The sequence below is a fragment of the Rhipicephalus sanguineus genome, chromosome 10 (genome assembly GCF_013339695.2).
Source record: "Rhipicephalus sanguineus isolate Rsan-2018 chromosome 10, BIME_Rsan_1.4, whole genome shotgun sequence".
Lineage (NCBI taxonomy): Eukaryota > Metazoa > Arthropoda > Arachnida > Ixodida > Ixodidae > Rhipicephalus > Rhipicephalus sanguineus.
Genome location: NC_051185.1, coordinates 13812538 through 13837154, shown reverse-complemented (window position 1 = coordinate 13837154; position 24617 = coordinate 13812538). Strand labels below are relative to the sequence as shown.

At 44.1% G+C, this 24617-nt stretch overlaps 3 long non-coding RNA genes across 3 annotated transcripts in view; 1 reads left to right on the top strand and 2 right to left on the bottom strand.

Annotated features, from left to right (window-relative positions):
- Positions 1-280: 280 nt before the first annotated feature.
- LOC125760094 (uncharacterized) overlaps positions 281-24617 on the top strand; it is a 29485-nt gene continuing 5148 nt past the window's right edge. The window contains exon 1 of the long non-coding RNA XR_007417757.1: positions 281-384. This is a non-coding gene — a long non-coding RNA (uncharacterized LOC125760094). The remainder of the gene's footprint in view (positions 385-24617) is intronic.
- On the bottom strand, positions 2905-10243 carry LOC119407069 (uncharacterized). Its single transcript, XR_005186612.2, has 3 exons — positions 10145-10243; positions 6804-6855; positions 2905-3070 (listed from the first exon to the last, which is right to left on the bottom strand). It is a non-coding gene; the product is annotated as an uncharacterized LOC119407069 (long non-coding RNA).
- On the bottom strand, positions 13454-19092 carry LOC119407070 (uncharacterized). The gene is made up of 3 exons (XR_005186613.2): positions 19014-19092; positions 16924-16975; positions 13454-13593 (listed from the first exon to the last, which is right to left on the bottom strand). It is a non-coding gene; the product is annotated as an uncharacterized LOC119407070 (long non-coding RNA).

Genomic DNA, 24617 nt, shown 5'->3' with positions numbered 1-24617 from the left:
CATACACACATATATACACAAAAGAGTCAGTCACAAACTTTGGTTAAGTCCAGTGTTCCTCAAGAACACCAACAGCGCTTTTTTGTTGCTCATCGCACAACCGCTGTCTTGCCACGGGCCACAGGGGTAACATGTAGTGAACACTGCACGTACGTGCCGTTCGCATGTTCATGTAAATAAAATTAGTCAGTACTATGCGTGTTTTTTGTTAATCGCCGAATGCGGCGATTGTGCCTTGACTTTTTCTTTATGAAATAAGTGCAGTCTTTTTACTGGCCGTGATGCACACTACCGCAAAACGCCTTCCCCCACGGCTAACGGACACGGCTACCTTCAAGCGCTTATGAGGCGCATTCGTTTAAAGATTTCAGACCTTCAAGTAAGGTAATTCGACTAGACTTTCCAAGGTATACCTAAAATGGCGCTAAAAGCAACAGTAAGCAGGAACACGTTAATGCCCGCTCTTATTTACAAATTAAGATTAAATTGTTTTACGAAAGCTGCGTTTACACTGTCGCAGTAACAAACGAAGAAATAAAAATGGGCAGTCAGGACAAAATTCATGTGAAAATGTTACGACCTAGGAACAATCAAAATATTACCTACTCGACCATCATTGTGAGTGAGAGTGTTGCGATGAGTACAAATTTAACGGCAGACATCCCTATGCTGGTTACTGCACAAGATCATTTGTTGAGATCGCAATATTGCGCTAAAATTGCAGTACGACGTCACTCAAATGAATAACTGCCCTACACGAGTCAGACCACTGTGACTAAAGCAAATGATCGACAGCTTTGCTGACCTTTCTGTGCTGCTCAAGGATCTGAGAAGCTTTTCCCGACTTTGACATTGACAATGATACTTTCTATTTCTCCGTACATGAACTTCACAATGCCTAGCTGCCTTCTATTGCTGTTTTGTAAGTTAACCAAAAATGCGGTATTATCTCATATTAAAGTAATTTATGCAATTGAGAGATACCTAGGGGCATTACTCAACTGTGCTTCTTGGCAATATCGTGCCAACTAAAAAAATATTTATAGTACCCTTTGTAATATATCACCCTCTGTGTCTGGGTACATATACAGACTTATGTGAATGTCTAATGCAGACTGATCTGCAATTCTCATAAATTCTTTTCTAGTAAATCTCATTTTTAAGCATCTGCTCATAAATTTATAGAGCAGTGATTCGCCCCCGACGGACAAATTTTCTGTGCTTCTGTTTCGTTACCCTTATGTGTCTTTTACGCAAAGCAGTGTTTTATACGAAGTGAGATTATGTTTAATACAAATTCATGCTAGATCTCGGTGCGTCATGTTGAGTTTGCATTTTTTCTTTTATCGTATACTGAAGTTTTTTTTTTGCCACCCGAGTGATGTTTTGGGAACTGGCATCGAAAGTATTTCCAGTTATCATTCGAGACCCCGACGAAGTTTCTGAACACGGCATGGCCTTTTGGGATCGATGCCTTCTTTTTACTGTATTGGTACAGTACACATAACTTTAACCAATTATTCGCAGGATGTGGAGTGAAAGTTGAACTCTGTTTTGCTCTTTCATACTCAGTTGTTCTGATAACACAGGCTGAACAATAGGCATTTGGGCCTAATGTTATTCAAGTACAGTTGAAAAGGGAAGTGACAGATCACCAATAACAAAATTTAAGCAAACTTCATTTTTACACAATCCACCATGTCGTGCGATCTTCATGACCCATTAAGTTACCAGGTAAACTATATTGTAAAGTTGCTGCATCATTTCAACTGTAGAAACGGCTAGAATGAATATTTGAGGGTTTGCTAGCAAGAAACTGCTTACGAATGCACTTTGTTTCCGGTATTTGTCAAATTTGTGCTGTTCATCAAGCTTATCATGTTCATTTCTCTGGGACTGCTTACATTGTCTGCGACAATTGTTTATTGCTTGCGAGAAACGAACAGCACGAAGCACAAGTTTCGTGCTTAGCTCGCCAAAGTTAGTTTGCGCATGTTTTTCGCCCACATTCTTAAGTCCTTCGTAATACTGAAGCTTTGACGACAACCCTGCGTGCCGATTGCGAAGGAAGTCGATGACGAATGGGTGTTGATAAGCATAAGGTTGCTCCGACGAGAAGGACATAGGAAACCCAGTATGGAGCGCTTAACTTCTGCTCAATTAAAGCATTGCATCCCTCCTGGTTAAATGATCATAGATATGCGTGACAAAAACAGCTTGCTTGTTCGAATACATTATGAATCCTTGTTTTACGAAACGGGTGTTCACGATCACAGCGTGATGCGTTTGACACACAATGTGATTATGCCGTAAAGATAACCGCTTTCGAGGCTGCTCGACAACCATAACTCTCTCTGGCAAATGTTAAGTCTATTATTCATCACTTGAGCAATATGGCTACGCAGAAAAGCAAATGGCACTTTTCAGCGACCCCGATTAGTGGATTGTTGCAACTTCTAGGCGACCCAGCTAAATTTACAGGGTTAGATTGACAATATGCTTTGCCACCTTAAGTGTGGCGTCATATTTGTTGGTAGGGCTGACGTACGAGGATTGATATATTACTCTAACCACATGCTTAATAAAATAATTGTTGGCACGAGGGGCATGAAAATTGTTGAAATTTTGTTTTGCAGTGTAAGCCTGAGTTTTATTACTTACAGCAGGAGCAATGGAGGGCGCAATCGCGATGGCGGTGGAATGCAAAAGCCACCACTTACTGTGCTTTCGGTGTACTGCACTGAAACATCACTGGCAGAAGTTTATTGGAGACTACTGCTGTATCGCTTGCCTCTAAATGGTATCTTGACATCGCCCAGTAGAACCCATATCTCTAGAATATTTACAACCTCTTGGCCGTCGTTGGGTTCAATGTAGTGACCAAAAGTTTTCTGAAGAGTGGTAGTAAGTTTTATTAAGTTTAGTTCGTGTGCAGGTGGGGCATGCCTTCACACGGCGTATCTTTGATTTACCCAACCACACTTCGTGGGCCACATGTTAATCTTGCCCTGCCTTTACGGTTGCACTCGCAAAATGGTCCGCACCATGGGTCACGTCGCCCGCTGCAAAGCTGGAAGAGTTGAAAAAAATATGTATTAGTTCGGTCACTGCTTGAGTTTGAGTTGTACTGTTTCTTCAGTTCTTCATTTTGCCTTCACCAGCGCCGTGAAACAACCGACTCTTTTGTGATGACTGATAAGTCATGAATTTGGAGCATAAACCGTCCGTTATAGTCTTGTTCCGTTCTATTTGAACTGTGATAAATATTTTGCATCCTTATTCGCTCCAATATTCAGAATATTCGATTTGTTTACTGTTTTCTAATTTCGATATTATCATCGTCACGCTGACTACGCCGACGGCAGGGCAAAGGCCTCTCCCACGTTTCTCCACTTAGCTTGCTCCTGTGCCTACGGCGTCCACGTTCTCACTGCAAACTTCTTAACCTCTTCTGGCAACCTAAATTTCTGCGTTCCCCTGGTGCGCTTGCCCTCCCTGCAATCCACTGTGTTACTCCTAATGACCAGTGTTTATCATGCCTCCTCGCTACATGGCCAGCCCCTGCTCATTTCCCTCCCTTGGTTTACACTAAAGACGTCTTTATTATGCATTCGGTAATATAATTTGTGTCTATGATCATATGTTTTTAACCTCCTTGCTATATTTTTCAACTTCACAGTTTATATTTCCCAAGCAAATTTTACAGCGAAAGCTGTTATGAAATCAAAACGACCGATTTTGGTGGCTAAGTTGTCCGCCGCCACCGCCACTGCGTGTCGCCGGTGTGTGCAACCGTTATCACGCGAACCCAGAAACAAATAATCAGGATCGGATGGCATTTGTACCGGGGCCCTCTGCGTTGATAGTGGAGAATTCTACCAGAGAACCACGCCGGTGCTTGAAACAAAAAGACCCTATACATGTGTCGTGTAGGGCAAATAGTCACGTTAACAGATGTACTACAGCGTCCGTCACACAATGTGAATTGAGTAACGAGTGAGCGGTTTGAAGGTTCCAGCCCATTACAGCTCGCTCAGCTATAATTCATCAGCCATATCATCAACAAAGTGCACATAATGTTTTAAAGATGTGCAGCGGGTATCTCGCTTCTCCGCAGAATGATTATTAATGTCATAGTGGGTGCTTTCCTGGCTCACAAAAAGTACGATAATTTATGGCATAGTCGGAACCTTGCATTCGTACTTATATTACTTGCCCCAAGAGAGTTTAGAACGGGATATAGAAATACCACTCTTCAGCTTTCAACAGAACAAAACGGGTCGAGTAGAAAACCGAGCGAACGGGCAAGCAGTATATCTGCGAAAAAGTTAAGCTTGGGGAGTGACCGCCGAATGCCTAACTTTTGTGGTTTATAAGGCTAAGGGTCCGGGCTTGTTGGTAAGGTTTCATGGGTCCGGAACAGCGCGTAAAACCCGAGGACAGAAAGAAACAGATAGGACCAGGCACTCATCAGCGCCTGGTCCTGTTTGTGTTTTCGTAATTCCTAAATATGCCTTGAACTGAGAACTGATGTACCGTCATCATAAGCGAGCTTTTCCGTTGCCTGAGAGAATTTATTGCACCACCGAGTTTAAGTTCCACAAAAACGCAGGGTAGATGCACTTTATTTGTTATGCACTTTACAGAATAATTCTGCTGGCATCTGTATATAAGGCCACTCGGACACTCATGTTTCCTCATCAGTGCATTTTCTTAGCTTTTTGGCAGAGCTTGCAAAGCCCTATTGTTGCTTACATATGCAACAATCTAAATGTGAAGTCTTGAACTAGGTCATGACCCGCAGGTCCCGGGATCGAATCCCGGCCGTGGCAGCCGCATTTCGATGGAGGCAAAATGCAAGAAGCTTGATGGCTTGGATTTAGGCAAACGTTAAAGAAGTCGAGGTGATTGAAATTTACGGAGTACTCCCTACGGCTCCTCTCGTAATCATATCGTAGTTTTGAAACGGAAAACCCGAACAATTATGTCACGCGTATCACGGGTCGAAAGCCATTAAGGTACATCGAGGAGTTATTAACGATAATAAAAACAATACTAAAAACGAGTGTGAATACCGGTTGTATTATGACATTGTTCCTACAAGCGAGCCTAGTGATTTAACTTAGACTATAAGAATTTCATGTTCTTGTATACAGGCAGTTAACTTAGAAGTGCCCGAAAATCTTCGCATATACGCCGGATGATATGCCTTTCATTTTTCAGCGATTACTTTGACCACAGGCGCAGCCTCTGCAGTATGTTTGAGGATGGCATGAAAAACTATGAACAAAAATGTAAACTAAATAATATTTATTGATAACAAGCGAAAGATCTGACCTGATGCACTCAGTGGCATTCTGCATGTACGAAGCGCATGTATGCTGTTCAGGAATATTAATGTTTCAAACGAAAATATCGGCAGATCCTACGCCATGTGGGAACCGATTTCAAGCGAAGCAGTTAGTAAGTACTTCTATGCTGTATTTTATGACTTTGAGCCAAGCGTTGTGAGGTGGATCGACGAGCTTTTGTAAGTGTACCAGTTGTGTGCACATCGCCGGCTGACCAGGCACGCTGACAACACTGGCGTTTAAGGGGTAACTTATGGCGTGACATAACGTCAGCACTCACGTTAGAGCCCATACGTCAGTATTATCGAAACGAAGTGCACTGTATAGTGCAGTGATGTGAATATCATACGTAACTTTCGTTAATGTACTCCTTCGGGGTCAAGGCACGCTTCGATATAGGTTGCTGAAGCATAGAAATACAAATGTAATATTTATTAGGCTGCTATAAAAGCGGAGCGCAACCGCAGACTTTAATCTAATATGACGCATGTATCGTAGGAGTACATATAGTGTTTATAGCTTTCTTACAAAACTAGATAGTCAGCACCACAACCACAATTGACGTTGCACCGGCAGTACGCCTGCATAGGCTGCTTTTCCAAACCAGTTTCTAGACCTGGCATGGATCTATGGTAGAATGCCTGACTGCCACGCAGAATGCTTCGGTTCGATTCTTGCCGGGGTCCTAATTTTTATTCTTTGCATACATCGGGTCAACGCTGCCGATGTCAGTCTTCCTTAATACTCTCGCATTTAAATTGCAAAATGCCTGTTCTCGCCCTTCGTGCGTAGATATAAACTGTAAATCACCAGTGGCGCATACCCCTGGTGATTTACAGTTTACACTGGTGATTTACGGCCCGTAGTAAACAGATATGTGCCACACGTGTCTGGAAGTAAGGATTTGGCGACGTACGCGGCAGGATTTTCACATTATTCATGTCACGACGCGACTGTCATAAGCGTCGAGTCCTCTTACCCTCCCATGCCAATTTCGGTCCACACCAAGCTAAGGAGTCGATCATGAGAGCACCCAGACGTAGGCTGCTGGATGGATGGATGGACGGATGGATACGTAGATAGAAACGTTCAGTGGCTAAGGTTCGCTAAGAAATGCTTCGCATTTAATAAGTGCACGTAGTTATTTTCAAGTGTGGCTAGAAGCCGAAGTTGCAGTGCCAACGCGTGCACTTGCAGTGCTGTTTGGAGACACCATTGTGACATAAATTTTATATAGTATTACGGGGTACTGATGAGGCCTCCTAACTATCACGTAGCGCTCTTTGCCGTTTCTTTGCTAAGCTTGCCACATTTGCCGCAATTGGGTGCGTGGCGATTTTTGGCTTCTGACCGTATGTTGGCTATTTAGGCATGCTTATTTTTACCTAACGTTCTTTTCAGGATTTACTAGAAGCTGTGAATGCCTGCAACGTAAAGTGTTTCGTTACTTACTTGACCGATACATAGTTCGTGAAGGGGACGCGTTATCACACTTGAGATATGCCTGCGAAATAACGAAGAAAAAATTGGCCGCGTATCTGCGTGCTTCGCTGCAAATGTCGTCGAAAGACTATAGTCTTCTGCCATTTATGTTTTGCCTTGCCTCAGACAGCGCCTCCTCTATGTTGAATCGCCCACATCTGGCTGGCATTGATAAAATAGAGGAGGCGCTGCGTGAGATATGGATGCCATCTGGCAGTGGCATCGGGAAACATGAGCTTGTGCAGAACCCAGGGCGACTGCCAGGTGGCAGCACCATATCGTCGGCAGAGGGCTTTTTCGTGCATAGCGTCGCATTTTCAGCGCAGCCTAAGAAACATTAGGGTCTTTAGAATTACGTATCTATATATTTTCTAGTAAAGGAACACACCACCTAACACTTACGTATTGATGTTGCGCCTCAGATATGCGTAACATTTGCTTTTTGGTCGACAATGCTGACAAGTATGAACGCAGCAACCAGTTAAAGATGGCTGGGCGTTCAGCAAGGGCTTAAACTTTGGCCGGGTGGCTGAATCGTGTGACAGACAGACAGGAAGAAAGGCAGACCAAAATTTCTGCGTTCAATATTCCAAAAAAGACTATCGTCTTTAAAAGCTTTCAACATGGAACAGCTACGCATGCTTTGTTGCGGATCAACGGCGCGATCGAACGAATTTGTAGAGGCGTCATCATCCCTCACAATCATCATCATCGTTTTACCACTTACGTGCTGCACCTCTCGCGCAGCTCATGCTCAGAGCTCGAGGCGCGAGCAGTAGAGAACGAGCTGTGGCTCCTGGCGGTGAGCACGCTTGCAGCCGCCGTCGCTACGGTGGTTCACCTCCCGAATAAAGTGGCGAGATTTCGGCACGGCCACGTCGGTGGCCGTCACGTCTTCACGTCTCTCTCTCTCGCTACACTGGTGGCCCGGACAACCTCGCCCTTCAACGAACGGCGCTGCCATGCTTCCACGACTGTGCCCGCCAGTGAAGCCTTTCCACCCGGCTACGTCTTCTTCCACCTCTCGTCCGGCCACTAGCGCAGCGGTTCCCGCGCCCGACGACCCACCCGAAGATGTTCAGGTTCCCACGTCCGAGGTTCCCGTGCCCGACGACGTTGCTGCTGCCATCGACCAGTCCGCCACGAGGTGCGTTTCTTCGCCGCCCTCGGCCCGACGGTCCATCAGGCATGCCCGCCATCCGCCCGTCTTCTCCGACCTCGACGGCTCGCGACACCTCGGAGCCATCAGACTCCACGACCGCTCCTTTGCAGCATGCCCTGGAGTAGGACACGGACATCGCACCGTCCGCTATTCGCTCCCCAATTGTGGAGGATTCGCCGTTTTTGTCCATCGACCATCACTACGTTTCAACAACCTCGACACTGTGCGTCTTACCAGCAGCGACCAGCATTGATCTCGCAGTCCACCGCAGCTGAAGTTCGAGCACCGAACCAACAACGGCCGAACTTGCGAGACGCTGCTACGAAGACGGAAGCGTCTGAGGACGACTTGCCTGGTTCGCCGATGGCAGAGCAGCCCGCGCATGCCACGCCTGCCGCAAAGGCAGACATCCAACATGCCGACCGGCGCACCAGCCCTCGTGTGCCGCCAAATCAAGGTGCTTCAACGGGCACAGGCGTGTTGTCGGACTCTCCGGCAGAGCCCACGCCTGCGGTGTTCCACGACATCCCTCGTCCAGATTTTTTAACGGGGGACGCGAACCAGCAGCAAGGCACCTTGAATGCAGGCACGCCCTTCGACACGGCACAAGTATCTCATACCGCTGCCCGACGCGCTTACCTACCACGTGCCGTACATCTAATCACTACTCGCATTGCGCGTGGCATGGTTCTGCAACCAGGACGTTCCCGCGTCCGTCGACTCGTGTACCCGTGACAGCACGCTGGCCCCAATGCAACGCTGAGGTCGGCGTTGCCCCGCCACCGACGTCTACATCACTACCCACACACTAACCACGTAAGCGGATAGGTCGACCCATCTTTGGACACCGCTCAGGTCACAATGTTTACGTACCGACATCGGCGTCAGCGCTTTGTCCGCGCAGGAAAGACCCATCGCAGCAGCTACTCGTCGATGGTTGCTCGTTGTGGCTTCACTGCGCCATTTCGCATTGTTTCGCGCACATCGCCCGCACCGGCCCTTGTGCACCCGCCCTCAACTCCATCTGCAGACACCTCTGTCATCCGCGCTCACTCGGACCAACCGGTGCTCTACCGAAAGGCTCCATCAAGTCGTCGTGGGACCCACCTGGGCACGCCCACAGCGTACTTTCGCCCAGTTCTTCGCCCGCTGTGCTTCTCCGAAAGGCGCTCTCCAGAGACCCAATGGTTCCCGATAGTCCTTTGCCGTTGACGACATAGACTGCCCACGGACATTGTCTCGCGTTACTAGCCTTGTGTATGCGCCCTCATCGTTTTTTTCATTTCGGCTTCACTTCTGCGGGGAGGGGGGGGGAGTAATCTGTAGCGGCATCATCATCCCTCACAATAATCATCATCGTTTTACCACTTACACCCCGCGCCTATCGCGCAGCTCACGCTCAGAGCTCGTGGCGCGAGCAGTAGAGAACGAGCTGTCGCTCCTGGCGGTCAGGACGCTTGCAGCCGCCGTCGCTAGGGTGGTTCGCCTCGCGAATAAAGTGGCGAGATTTCGGCACGGCCACGTCGGCCGCCACCACGTCTTTACGTCTCTCTCGCTATAAATTAAATTGCTGAAAACGCTGAAGTAAAACCCCGCTGAAATTTCCTGAGTGCTGAATACCCCCCGCCCCCTCCTCCACCTTCTCGTATTTTTATATTGATGCTGCGTTGAAGAAAAACTCAGTCTTGGGCTTTATTGCTAAAATAACCGAGACAGTCTTGTCGAATGAGACATTGATTGGGCGCATGCTATATTTCATTTTTTTACTGGCGGTGTAAAATGCCCTCCCCTCCCCCGAAAAATTATATATATTATATATATTATATATATTATATATACATATATACATGTATACGTTCGTTTGTTTGTTTGATTCACTTAGCGAAAATCAGATTCCGGCAAATCACACGCCGGGGACAAAATTTCACTGCAAGGTCTTGCTCTCCGCTCTGACTTTTTTATCACATTAAATGTATCTATTGCTAGGTGCTTATACACTGCTGTGATCTTCAATCCACCCTTAGTGCTTTCTTGAACTTCTGTGTCATTGCGGTTGATTGCGACAACGAAAGAAGAAACGCAAAATGAGCAAGCTGTACAGAGGCCATGGGAAAAACTAAGACCTAGAAACAGTCAAAATACTACTTACTCCACCATCACTGTGAGGACGAGCATTGCGACGAGTGCAAGCTTCATGGCAGACATACCGATGCTGGTTACTGCACAAGATCTTCCTTTCAGATCGCAATATTGCACTGAAATTGCACTGCCGCTGCGACGCTCGATGCCAGTCAAAATGAATTACTGCCCCACAATAAAGGAAATGATTGACAGCGTTGCTGACCTTTCTTTGTAGCTCAAGGCTACGTAGCTGCTCTGATAATAGTCATTTGCATATTTGAACGTTCATTTTTTCTATATTAATTTCACAGTACCTTACTGCCTTTCACTTCTGTAGTGTAACATATCCGTGAATTTAGTAATCTGACATGTTTAAATAATTTAAGCCTTGGTGAAATGCCTATGGGTATTACTTGACGGTTCTTTTTTGTAAATATGACGCCACTAAAAAGAAAGTCTTTATAGTATTCTTTGTAATCTATTCACCACATTCTGTCTCAGTGTATATATAGGCACTGATGTGAATGTCTAATATTGGATTTATAATTTTCAGAAGCGTTTTATAGTGCATTTTAGGTTTAAGCAGCAATGTATCAATTTATAGAACAAGGAAAGAACATGATTTTTAAGGGCTCGTTTCTTAGTTAGACAATATTAATGAAAACTAACAGACAATAATGTGAAAGAAAGTATAGGGGATGTATTCGTTGTAATTAGGATAAAGTGTGAAGAAAGTAACTGGGTGACAAGATAACTTGCCGCCGGCAGGCGACTGAACCTGCGACCTTCGAATAACGTGTCCGATGCTCTACCACTGAGATACGGCGGCGGTCATCCTCCCGTCCTCTTTATGGGGTATATATGTGCATTTAAACCTAGGAGTGTTAGTCAGCGCCAGTCGCCGCCATGGCTGCGACTTTCACCATCTCGTGGGATCCTCATGGCCTACCATGTTACCAAATACACTATATCATCTGATCATCGTATCACTGTAGCTGTACAAATGGCAGCGATCATTATTTTACGGATTCTTAGCAGCAACCTGATTCCGAGTGTATTTTCTATTTTCAGTATTTGTCACATTTATGCTCATCATCAAGATCATCATGTACATCTCTGTGGAGCTGCTGACACTCTGCAACAACTGCTCATTTAATGCGAGAAAAGAACAGCACGAACCACTCGTTTCGCACTTAGCTCACCCAAGTTACTTAACCATGTTCCTAGCGTGCATTCTTAAAATATTCGCAATGCTGAAGCATTGCTGCCTCAAGCGTGCCTGCTGACATCAAAGGAAGTCGATGACAACAGCCGTGTTCATCAGCATAACAGATTGCTTCGACGAGAAGAACACAGCAAAACCAGTCTCGAGCGCTTAGCTTGTGTTCCATTAAAACAATGCCTCTCTCTTGATCAAATGACAACGGAGATGCTTTGTTAAAGCCACTTGCTTCTTCGAATACATAACGAATCTTTGTGCCAGGCACTATGTTATTACACCACAAAAATAACCACCGTAGAGGCTGCTCGGCAACCATAACTCACACTGGGGAGTCTTCCCAGCTTATATTTCATCACTTGTGGAATATTGCTGCGTACAGAACCAAATGAGCCTTTTTGTTAGCTCTGCTTAGCGATAGTGTGTCAACCACTAGATGACCCGACTATATTTGTTAGATTCGATTGGCACCATCCTTTGTTTGCGAGTGCATAGTTAGCACCCTGGGGATGTCTTCACATTGTTTCGTAGTTCTGACGTAGAATGCTTAAAATATTACCATAAAGCACATGCATATGAAAAATAATTGTGCACATATGGTACATAAACGTTGTTTTTTGTTGCAGACAGTGTTCGAAAATATGGAATGTAAAAACTTTATTGAAGTCCTTCGGTTTGTGAACTAGCACGTAGCGGGCTGCTCCCACGTCGGGCCTGATAGATATGTCCTCTCCGCCACGTTGCGGGCCCGCTGGACTGCGCATAGTTGTGCTTCGAAATGAGGAAAAAAAAATGAAATGTCACCAGGTTTTCAGCTAACGCCATTTGCATGACAGGAAAAGGCGGATGCTCAGGGAGTAACTCCTAACTCTATTAAAATGCTCTCGATTACCTCGATTTACCTTTATGTACGTTGGTTGATTCTTGGATCTCCTGATTCATTTTTTACTCATTCCCAAGTCGTTTTAATCACTCCTGATTCGCATTATTGAACCTAAGAGGTCTTGATTCACGCTGACGTTCGTTTACTCGCTCTTCGTGAGAGAGAGAGAGAGAGAGGTTTATATACAGAAAGGCAGAGAGGTCGGCCTGAGCGATAGTATGCTCTAGCCTGCTACTCTACACCGGGGGTGGGGAAAGGGGAGAGTTTATTATATGTTTATGCGCCCTTATTCACTTGGATTGGCATTGATTCACTCATGATTCACATTTATTTACGAGACACCTACTCAGCTTATAGCTACAGCCTCTTTCCCAACTGTGGTTGGTACATCATTATCCAAGCCTGGAGGCGTCATGAATATTTCGATGGAAGATACAGCACAAGAAACTGAACTAAAGGCCAAAGATATCTTCCGCTACCACAGAAGTAAGAAAATGAGCGTCTTATAATCAGTAAAAAAAATTAAGGCACCTTCGCACTAGTGGTGCCAAGCCTGAAGGAAGTGCGGAGCTGGGCAGGCTTCTTTGTTTCTCTTCGGTTTTCTCTTTCTTTCCTCCTCTCTTTCTTTTTCTTTTTCATTTTTCGTTTTTTTTGTGTCTTTCTTTCTCTCTTTATTTCCATTTATTTCGTCATCTCTCTATTTATCGCTTGCTTCCTCTCAAGCAAGAGAAAGAAGACTTTTTCTTGGCGCCAGCGCGCGCTCAATATGCAAGTGATAGCGATGCTATTCGTGGTTTTGCTTGCGTTGCGCCAAGCCACGACAGCATACGACAGGCCGGGCCCCTGAAGTGCTCAGCACCTAAAAGATGTGATTGAACTTACCTTGCGGATCAGGGCGGATCTTTAATGCCTTAAGACGTCGTCGTGTCGTCATGATTAACAATGCGCTGCATAAATATGCAAAATCTGGCGGTATATAACTCCTGCCACGGTGACCGCTTTACGATGCCCATGAAAGGCTGAAAGCACCGTTCAGCGCGTATTGGACTCCCGACAAGCAAACCAATGTGACCAATTTGTTGCTCTGTACTGCACTGCAGTTCTCCTTATGTTATCCTGGTACAAGCCTCAGAAGCCTTTTATTTCGATCAAATACATGTGACCAGTGTCTTGGCCGCCGTTCCGCTCGAAGTGGCAAACTTTCTTCAGAAATATGATAGCAAACTTAGTTTGTTTATTTTATTGAACGAGCCTTATACAGTGTAGATTTGAATTACCCTCGCCTGAACCGCTGCGTTGGCATGCATTTAGGCCCGTATATGGTACCTCTGCACTCGCACCCTGGTCCACACTGATTTGCACCAACTCTGCAATGCTATAAAATGGAAAGCAAAATATGGAATAAGGGGATCAGTACTTGAGTTTGCCGTTGTACTGTTTGTTCGGTTCATTTCGCCTTCAACAGCGCAATGAAACATTTTTTAACGATTATTTCACTCCTAAATTTGCGTGAAAAAATGGTTTGTTATATACGCTTGTTTAGTTCAAGTTTAACTGTTCTAACCATATTGCATTTTTATTTTCGTTAATATACAAAGCACTAGGTCTTAATATTATGTAGAAATATCAGATACGATTTGTGAAGTGTGATTTATTTTATTAAAATGATGTATCCTCTTAGCTTAATCTTACAATTTCAAGCTTGATATATGATCGTCTAGAACACCGAATTTATTTTTTATTGTGCTCATAACATTCGCAATTGACATTTCTCGAACATTTTCTTCCGGTTCATAGCTTGCTATTGGACATCCTGTATTATTATTTCAGTTTTCTGCTGTCTGCTGTTACCTCTGTGTCTATCTGGATTTTTGCTTCGTTGTATCACTCATCTCTTCATGAACGTTTTATACAACCCGAAAGTTTTCTAATGTGTGTTGTAAATTTAATCGTTTCTTTCTGGTACTCCTTTCATTGCTATATTTCAACACCTTTTATGATGTAACCTTTTTTCTCCACATTAGATCAGATTTTTCACACAAAAATATTGGCTATGAAAGTTAAAGATGACGTTTTAAATGCGAAGCATTTCTTAGCGAACCTCTGGCACTTTGAGCGTTTCTATCTACGTATCTATCTATCTATCTATCTATCTATCTAGCCGCCTACGTCTGGGTGCTTTCGTGATCGCCTCCTTAACTTGGTGTTGACCAAAATTAGCATGGGAGGGTAAGAGGACCAGACGAATATGACTGTGTGGTCATGACATGAATAGCGTGAAAATCCTATAGCGTGCGTCGTCAAACCCTTTCCTCCAGACACGTGTGGCACAGACCCGTTTACCAACGGCCGCGGTGTACAGGTATGCGCCATAGGTGATTGACAGTTTATATCTACCACGGAACGGCGAGAACAGACATTAGTAATTTAAATGCGAGAGCGCTAAGAAAAACCGACATCGGCAGCGTTGACCCGACGAATGGAAAGAATAAAAATCAGGATCCAAGCAGGAATCGAACCCAAGCTTTCTGCGTGGCAATCAGGTATTCTACCACAAAGCCACGCCAGGTCTACAAAATGTTTTGGAAAAACAGCCTATGCAGGCGTAATGTCGGTGCAACGTCAGTTGTGGTTGTGGTGCTGGGTATCTAATTTTACAAGAAAGCAATAAACACTACATATGTAGTCCTACAATACAGGCGTCGTATCAGATTAACGTCCGTGATTCCAGTGTTGGCTCCGCTTTTATAGCAGTCTAATAAGCATTACAGTTGTATTCCTATGATTCAGCAAGCTATATTGAAGCATTGATCGACCCCGGAGGAATGCATTAACGAAAGTTACGTATCATATTCCCATCATCGCAGCGTAAAGTGCACTTAGTCCACCAGAACGACGCAGTGTCCTCTTCATTTCTTACGAGGCTGGGCGATGGCCTCATGCTGACCGAGGATGATGACAGATTGATTGACAGCCGCTTTGTAGACTAGGCTACGTAGGTCACATACGATCAGATAGCCTACGAATACGACAAGCGCCATCCACTGATATTGGTCTACGTAGCCCTATCTAGGCCTACCAGCTTCAACGGCCTAAACCTCAACAACACGATGGGTGACTTCAGATTCCGACATGCCGCCGGCCCTATAGACAGACAATTTGTCGACGAAATGACCGAGGCATCCACGATTTCTAACAGCTGTACTATAACTGATACTTCACTACACGCGACCGGATCCGATAACAAGTCATGACCAGCGTCTAGTTCTCACTGATCACGGTGATGATGACCTTGTTCAAGAGCTGTTAGGAACCCCTTCCACACATGCACACAAGTATAAGTCATAAGGGACGAGTATAAGCACTATACATATCAGCTTACCGCTTCTGGTGTTGGCAATACCCACGTTGCCGTTGGCAGCGTTACCCAACTGTAAACAACTCGTTATATAACACATATGCGGCTCTTCAGCATATATGTGTGCGTATAAAATTTATACAAATCTTTAGCATCATTTCGAAACGTTTCGCTCAGTAAAAAAAATTACGCCACAGTCACCTTCCCGCCGCATGCTTCGCATAACATCGACTTCCATGGTACGTGGGATCTGCCGAATTTTCTTTGCTGCACATTGTAGCGTCAGAAAACTTGTTATCCGGTGTTTGTGAGTTGTTCCGCCTCCGTATTTGCCTGAGTAATGAGATGTAGGTTCGCTTTCGCTGTCTCGTCTATTAGTCAAGAGTTAAGACAGCTAAAAGAAAGGGACATTTAGCAATTTTGAGAAAATATTGGGCTTGGGAGACACGCACGGAATATTCATCCCGAGATCATTCAAATGTTCGTAGATTGTGGCCACAGCTAGTGAGACCCAGTATTTGTACACAAATTTAGGTAACAAATGGAATATTCTTAGGCTATAGACCATGAAGCATGTACTATAGTCCCAAAGAAATTAAGCGACAACGTGTAGATATTACCGATAATAAAGATTGAGTTTTTGTATTTGTATTGTGTCCCTCGAAACTAACCAATCTGCATTTTATCTGGTTTGTATAGAGCGCCTTTTAGAAAAAGTTCGCGAAAACCTTTGAATATGTGGCTGATGAGATAATTGGAATTTTTGAGCAATTACCTTAGGCGCAGTGGCAAGCACTATAGAGTGTTCATATCGTGGTTTTGGGACGTTAAACCATAGATATTATTGTTATTAAGCACTATAGAGTGAATCGGGACAAGAAGAAAATAAGCAATGTCAGTTCATTTAGTTTTTATTCTGGTTTCCTTTTTGTTTTACCAAATAGGTTATAGTTGAGAGTGAGTGCACCTACTCGTGCGCTTAATCATCGCCCGTAGTCCATTGTAAGCGCTGCACAAACCACATCACAGAGAAATGGCATTGTAAAGGGAATATCTGCTTAAGAGTTCAAATGAAACCATAAAATAAATATAATTCCCCATATGGAAAAGTGTATATTTGAAGTGTAAGCCGCGACGACGACAATGGACAAAAAGGAGTGTAGACACACGGAGCGCCCCTGTGTGTGTACTCTCCCTTTTGTCTGTTGTTGTCGCCGCGCCTTAAACTTCAAATATGATGAATTAACACGCCCATTGTGCCATTCTTACATGAAAAACTGCCAGTGCCAGCACACCAAAGATTCTAAATTCTGAAGTGACTGAAATTATGAATATTTTGTTGCTTACTCGACCAGAGCAACTTCCAAATACCGGGTGCAATGTCACACTTGAGGTATTCCTGCAAGTTAACGGATAGCTTTGATGAGCTTTGATTATTGGGAAACTTGGGAAACTTTGAAGGTCACGACGTGAATTGTCGCGCACTACCCCTGAGATTGAACCACTCGAACTGTCGAAAGCTGTGAAGCTCAGAATAAACCTGTGGATAAAATTTCGGTAAATATCCAGTGAATGAATTGGTCGCGAGCGGTACAAGATTGTGTCATGTAGTCATGTAAAGCATGACATAAATAACACGCATTTCATGACACGCATTTCATGTCATTAGGTTCGTCATACAGTCCTCCCGCGCAATACCAATTGTGGTATACATCAGGTAGAGAAACAGCCACTAGCGCAGAATCATCCCCTATGTGACATGCATGTCATGATTTTTCTGATACGACATGTCGCTTATGTTCGCCGTACCGTCTCGTCACACGATATCAATTTTCATATATATCACGCTAGCCAAACGGCCACGAGCGCACCATGAGCGTGTCATGTATATCATGCCGCCCACGACATACATATTAATCAGAACTAACAGACAATAATGCCAAGGAATAAAGCCATTGATGGATGGATGGATTTTTCGCGTTTAATACATTCCTGCGGAGGCGTACCTGCGGCTGCACGTACATAGATCATACCACAGTGATCGTGCTCTCAGTGGATGATTGCGAGAGAAGCGGGCAATTGGGCTATTCCTTGTTATGGTAATTTGCTTTTTTTCCCAGCCAGGATGCTTTAAATACTCGCGACGAGCCATAAGGGATTACGAGATGGCATTTAATTCAAAATTCAATAGATTTTAAACAGAAAGCATAAAACTTTTACTGAAGATTGCGATACTCCAAAATGCGAAATTTGATCGCAGCTCAAGCGCGTTTTCATTTCGAAGTATCTTGAGTCAGAGAACTTGAGAGACCGACGATGCTGACGATTTCACTCAATTTCGCAGTATGTCTCTGCCCAAGTAGAATCGACATTCATAAAATGAACTGAACGTTTACAAAGCAGATTGAATGCGCGTCGCGTATTATCTTCGCGCATACAGTCCGGTTGGAAATATGGCGCCATCTAGTAGTATAGTATTGCACTCTTTTCGTCCTTCCCGCCCTTTAAATCTTTGACGGTGCTCATTCGATCGGTTGAGGCGAAGGACGACCAGGGGTTCCGGTAGTTTTAGTTCCGGTAGTAATGTGTTTTTAGAAAAAGCGTGCGAGCGCTGGCGACGAACGCGGCTGAAGCAGAGACGAAACGAGACGGCCGTCTACGTCGCACGGAGGCCTCATACGATAACATCACTGCGCGTGCTAGGCTTGCCGTCTATGGCTCGTCAGTGAAAGAGGAAACGCCCCGCCCGTCTTTCGTCAGGCAAAGGAGCATAAAGGGACGCCGGGGGATAGGAGCGGGGCTGCGTCGCTCGAGCACCAACTGCGAACTGTGCTCATAAAGGCGCGATCGCGAGCGCTGGTGCGCGCGCTATTGAGGCAGAAATCAGCAAACTCATCGTATACCCTTCTACGTACTGCGCATTCACAGCTTCACGTTTAGACGACAGACTGCACGAAAACAGCTGAGCTTCCTGAAGCGGCCGTATTCCCTTATGCCAGTTTGTAGATTGAAAGTGTCGTCCATCTTTGCTTTCCGTTCCTCGCTTTTATACCTTTCCTTCAGCACTACCGTGCTTGCGCTGCAAACCCTTTCAATATACATATTAACCAACTAGCCCAAATAGCCGTTCTTCTCCAGTTTGTAGAGTTACGCAAGATCACATCCCAAAGAGTTAACTGAGATTCTTACGTCGCATAACATTACAACTTGTTGCTATCACATTCATTGCTTTGCTCTTGCACGCGACGAAACTGATTTGATTTTTTTTTTTACTTTGAAGCGATTGCTTTGCAACGAATGCTTTGCCACACATTTAGATGTCGACTGAAACAGTGATGATATACGTCAGCTCCTGCTGAATTGAGGAAATGGAAAACGAGGACACTAGAAACCACGCTAAAAACATGAAATGTCGAAGCAATGAGAGCAGTACTTACTCCACCACAACTGTGAGTGCGACCATTAGGGCAAGGGAAAATTTTACAGCCAACATTGTAATGCTGGTCGTTGCTCGGGTTACCGCTTTGAGATTGCAATATTACGCTAAAATGACCGCGTATTTATACACAGTTTAGCGATACGATTACAATGGATCTCATACATCTCTTTTTCAGTGGCGTGATATTGCCAACTCTTGAACGTAACTGTATTGAAATACATTAAGGCATCCAATTTATGTTTCTTCTGCATCAGCAGCTTGTTATGCCTTGCGAAATAAATATAAAAAGTGAGATCCCACTATGCAAATGGTCATATCTTATTGCATAGATACTTGAGCATCAAAAAAGTTCAGCGATGCTGTTAGTTATTCATGTATGTCCGTGCGATTCACGCAGGGCAAAAAATCACTTTCAGTCTCGTCGTGCTCCTCAAAGCTTGGCTAATGCCTAACTATATGCTTGTAGTGAAGTTTGAGTGCCGTGATGGTCTCTTTTACAATTACCTGGTGATATAAATTAGGAAATTATATGAAGAATTCGATAAAAACAATATTTCACAGTTCTAAATTAGAATAAAATACTAAATAAAAATAAAATGGAGTGGATGTATATTTGAACCTCTATAAAAATCTTTTGTTATCCTAGTACGTTGAGTCATTAACTTTGCACGAAACATTGTTTGTGCGTGATATGGCTATGAGTTTTGTCAATTTTATTGGAAGCATATTGATGCTCAGAAACGCATGTATAGTACATGACATATTTCAGTGGTACTGCGTGTATACCATTACATACCTTTTCCAGCTAAAGCTGTTTTGAGATCAGAACAGCCGAATTCGGTAGCGTAGTTGTCCACCGCAGCCACCAGAGCCGCAGCCGCTGTTGTCCGTAACCGCTATCGCGCGAATTGAGAAGAAAAAGATCCAGGATCGAGCCAGATTTTAGCCAAGGCCCTCTGCGTGGCAGTCGATTTATCTACAGCAGAGCAACGGCTGGCTTGAAATTCCTTCGCAAAAAGACCCTATACTGGCATCATGTCACGCAAAAAATCACATTAACAAATAAAATTTAGCGTGTTAGAAAAGTAAATAAGAAACCTAGGTGTCACACAATGCGAATTGCGTAACGAGTAGGTCGTTTAAACCTTCCCACACATTAGAAAGGGCTCAGAAACAATTCTTTCTCGTCATCAGCCACATCATCAACATAAAGTGCACATATTGCCTTAAAGATGTGTGGCAGGTACCTCCCTTCTCCTCAGAATAACAAATAATGTGATAGTGAATGCTTCCGCCATTGCCAAGAATTTAGCAAATGTTGTATCCATTCTGTAGCAGCTCACAAAGGGGTGCAATTCTGGGTTGCGAAATTTAGGAGCTACTCTATATGAGGTAAAGTATGTCGTATAATCTCTGCGTTACTGTAGTGGTACTCATTGTGTGCATCGTTAGTTTTCTTGCAATTCCTTGATTTCCAGTGCATTGTGTAAATAAATTATGTGCCAAATTTACGCTGATTGCCAATATCCCTTTAGTCATGTAGATGATAAGTGCTTCGTTTCTTGTGCCGCGAATGTTGTGTATAAAATACCGTTGTCCTGTGGTGCGTCTTACATCGGTCAAACGGGCAGATGCGTTAACATAAGGCTCAAAGAGCACAGAACGACGCTAAAGAAAAATGAGCATGGCCACTTGGCTGCCCATTGTAGTAAGTGCAATTGCTATCCTGTGTTCAAAGGCACAAGCGTCATCAAGTGTCCACAAGTGTCCTCAAAGATACAAGCGTTTCTGGTTCAAAATTCTGAAGCTGTAGTTGAGGCCTTGAAGGAACGAGACTTCCGGGAATGCAGAGCCTTAACTATCGATGTCTCTGACCTATATTACTCTTTGCCCCATAATAAGCTGATGGAATGTGTAAAAGATTGTATTCTAGAAAATGATGAAATAGGTTTTCGGAACATGTGTGGTGTATCAATCGAAGCCTTTCTGGAAGTGTTGTCCATGTACTGCAGGTCCACTGTAGTTGGGTTGAATAAGAAACTGTTTCTTCAGCGCAATGGGGTGTGTATCGGGTCCAAGGTCGCTCCGGTCCTAAGCAATATTCTTCTTAGTTTTGTAGACAGAGGTGTAACGAAGAAGTTAAAAGATGTGGCCAGTCTGGTGTGTAGATATGTGGATGATTACTTAGTAATGATAAAAAGTGAACGTTTTACACTAAACGCCGGTTGAGTCCTGAAAGCATTCCAAGAATGTGGATATGGGTTAAAGTTCACGATGGAGACCCCACAGCAAAACAAGTTACAATTCCTGGACCTGCAATTAAAGAAGGATCCGTTGATGGGCGAGTTGGTACATGTCTTGAAAAATACTGAGTATGTGCAGCGCAATGGTACGAAGACAAGAGAAGACACACAAACGACATAGACTGGCGCTGACTTTCAACTGATTTATTGAAAAGCACGAAGCCCGCTTTTATGCATGCGCACCTGTTAGCAACAACTCAAACGCATCATCAGGGACCATACAAGACCTGCATCTCTTTGTCACTTAGACAAACACTTGGCGTACTTACACACCTGATACCAGATTTCTTAATGTGAGCTGCCTCGATTATTTCTCTTTCTGTTTTCGTTTTTGCATGCTTTATAAACGTCGCGCGATCAAAGTGCGGGGTGCATTTACACTTGTTGCAGTGATCTGCCAGATGTCCGCCTGATTCGTTTTTTACATTCAAAAAATGCTCACGTGCTCTGATGTTGAAACATCGGCCCGTCTGCCCAATGTACTCTTTTCCACAGCTGAGTGGTATTTTATATACCACGTGAGTCACACAATCGGTGTAACGGTGAACATGCTTCTTCGTGCAGGATTTTTTCTTTTCTTTGGTGAGCATAGGGCAAATCTGGCCTAACTTACATGTCAATGCTGTCTGCGAATCAGTTTTGAAGAGCATAAAGAAAAAGGAACCTGACCAGCAAAAAGAAAAAGATCAACGAAGACCGCAGGTGATACCTTACATCCATAGATTCTCGCACAATCTCAAAAAGATTGCCGAAAGGTATGACGTCAAAGTGGTGTTTTCAGCGCCATGTAAGTTAGGCCAGATTTGCCCTATGCTCACCAAAGAAAAGAAAAAATCCTGCACGAAGAAGCATGTTCACCGTTACACCGATTGTGTGACTCACGTGGTATATAAAATACCACTCAGCTGTGGAAAAGAGTACATTGGGCAGACAGGCCGATGTTTCAACATCAGAGCACGTGAGCATTTTTTGAATGTAAAAAACGAATCAGGCGGACGTCTGGCAGATCACTGCAACAAGTGTAAATGCACCCCGCACTTTGATCGCGCGACGTTTATAAAGCATGCAAAAACGAAAACAGAAAGAGAAATAATCGAGGCAGCTCACATTAAGAAATCTGGTATCAGGTGTGTAAGTACGCCAAGTGTTTATCTAAGTGACAAAGAGATGCAGGTCTTGTATGGTCCCTGATGATGCGTTTGAGTTGTTGCTAACAGGTGCGCATGCATAAAAGCGGGCTTCGTGCTTTTCAATAAATCAGTTGGAAGTCAGCGCCAGTCTATGTCGTTTGTGTGTCTTCTCTTGTCTTCGTACCATTGCGCTGCACATACTCAGTATATTTCAAGACTGCAATTAAAGTTTGAACGCAACCATTTATGCTGGATGTATGAGCCCAGGACAGCGAAGCCGTTACTAGACTATGGTTCAGGGCATTCCAAACTAATCAAAAATGGGGTGGCCTTCACGTGTTTGCGTGCAGCTCTAACTCGCTCGTGTCATCACGCAGTAGCAGAAAGTTTTTTAGAGCAGATAAACAGATTGAAAGTGGCAGATTACCCTAACTCGGTCCTTAGAATGACAGCAACAAAGCTATTGAAATGGATAAAGTTCCAAAACAAGAAACATAAAAAAGACGGGGATGATAGCAGGAATAAGAAGCATTTAGCACTTATTCCGCATGTGCACAAAATGTCTCACGGTATAAAGAAAATAGGAAGGCGGTTTGGAGTGAACGTCGTGTTCTCAGCGCCCTTAAAGACGAGTAGCATATGCGCAGCGGTGCAAAGGTGTGACGGCAAGGGTAACAAAGGGAAAAGAGGGTGTGGAATTAGTCATGTAGATGATAAGTGGTTTGTTTCTTGTGCCACGAATGTTGTGTATAAAATACCGTTGTCCTGTGGTGCGTCTTACATCGGTCAAACGGGTAGATGCGTTAACATAAGGCTCAGAGAGCACAGAACGACGCTAAAGAAAAATGAGCATGCCCACTTGACTGTCCATTGTAGTATATGCAATTGCTATCCTGTCCTCAAAGATACAAGCGTCATGTACAGACATCAAGATCGCACAGTCAGAGAAATTATCGAAGCTTTCCACATCAAGAAGGGGGGAGAGGGGTGTATTAGTCAGGCCTCAATTAATCTCCTGGAAAAGGAGATTAGCTTTTTAGATGCCACTTAAGAAGTGTGATATCTTGTTCTGCCTAACTCGCGCCTAATGTCATAAAAGTGTAAACTGATACGCATATCTTTCATCATGTGACCCTTCAATGTGTATATTTATATGTGTGTGGTGAATAAAAAAATTTCAGTTGATAGTCAGCGCTCGTGTCGTCGTTTCCTTATTCTTCTGTGTTCGTGTGTGTGCGCTGTGTTAAGATTAAGATGATCCTTTTCACTTGTTTTTGCTAGTTGTGTCGACTAGGGGCTAAGGAAGAGCCAAATAAGCTGACTTTGGAATGAACTGAACCTTCTGCCTAATAAATCTGTCTTCATTTAACTTCATTTCGCAGTGGCACTACCATGTTCGACGAGTAGTTTAACGTGCCTCTTCCCTGAAGTCACGTCAAAAGTACAATTTTTCTTTTCTCAAAATGAACAAAAGCGGAAAAAATATTTGCACTATATTTTTAGCCTGAAATTTAATTCTTTATATGCAAAAACGCAACATGAATGGCTTGATGGTAGATATTTAATCGCAACTTGGCCCTTTGTATCTCAGCGTCCACATATGTAGACAAAACATATCAGTGAAGATATATCAAGCTAGCCAACGCATTGCCCTAAAAATCAAATTGAAATGTTGGCATCACTTCAGCATTTCATAAAAACATATATATGTGTGAACTTCTGTGAACAAACAGCGGCAAGTGCGCACAGAACAATGGCGTTCTTCTCAAGTCACCTGTAGAAGTGTACGCCTACATGTTTTTATAAGTTGACTCGAAATTCATAAGTTTTTACATCGTTCGGCGTTATTTGAGAAAAGAAAGGGTTCATCTTGTTTTTGTTACTTTTGTTGCAGCGTGTTAGCGTGCGTCGGCTCATCGGAGTAGTGCAGCTTCCACGTGCACCAACGGGATTTCTCCGCCGCCGACTGCTTCAATTGCGAGAGCACCGACTAACAAAACTGCTGCAATATGCGTTGCAGAAAGGACGCGATTTCGACGGGCGAATGTCGTGCCTTGGTGGAGCGAGAGCAGCGCCTGCGAGAGAGAGGCCAGCGCGACGCACGAATTTGCGGCTCAGGCTACGAACCTGTACCTCCCGTTTTGCTGTGCCTCCCGTGTGTTATGTATG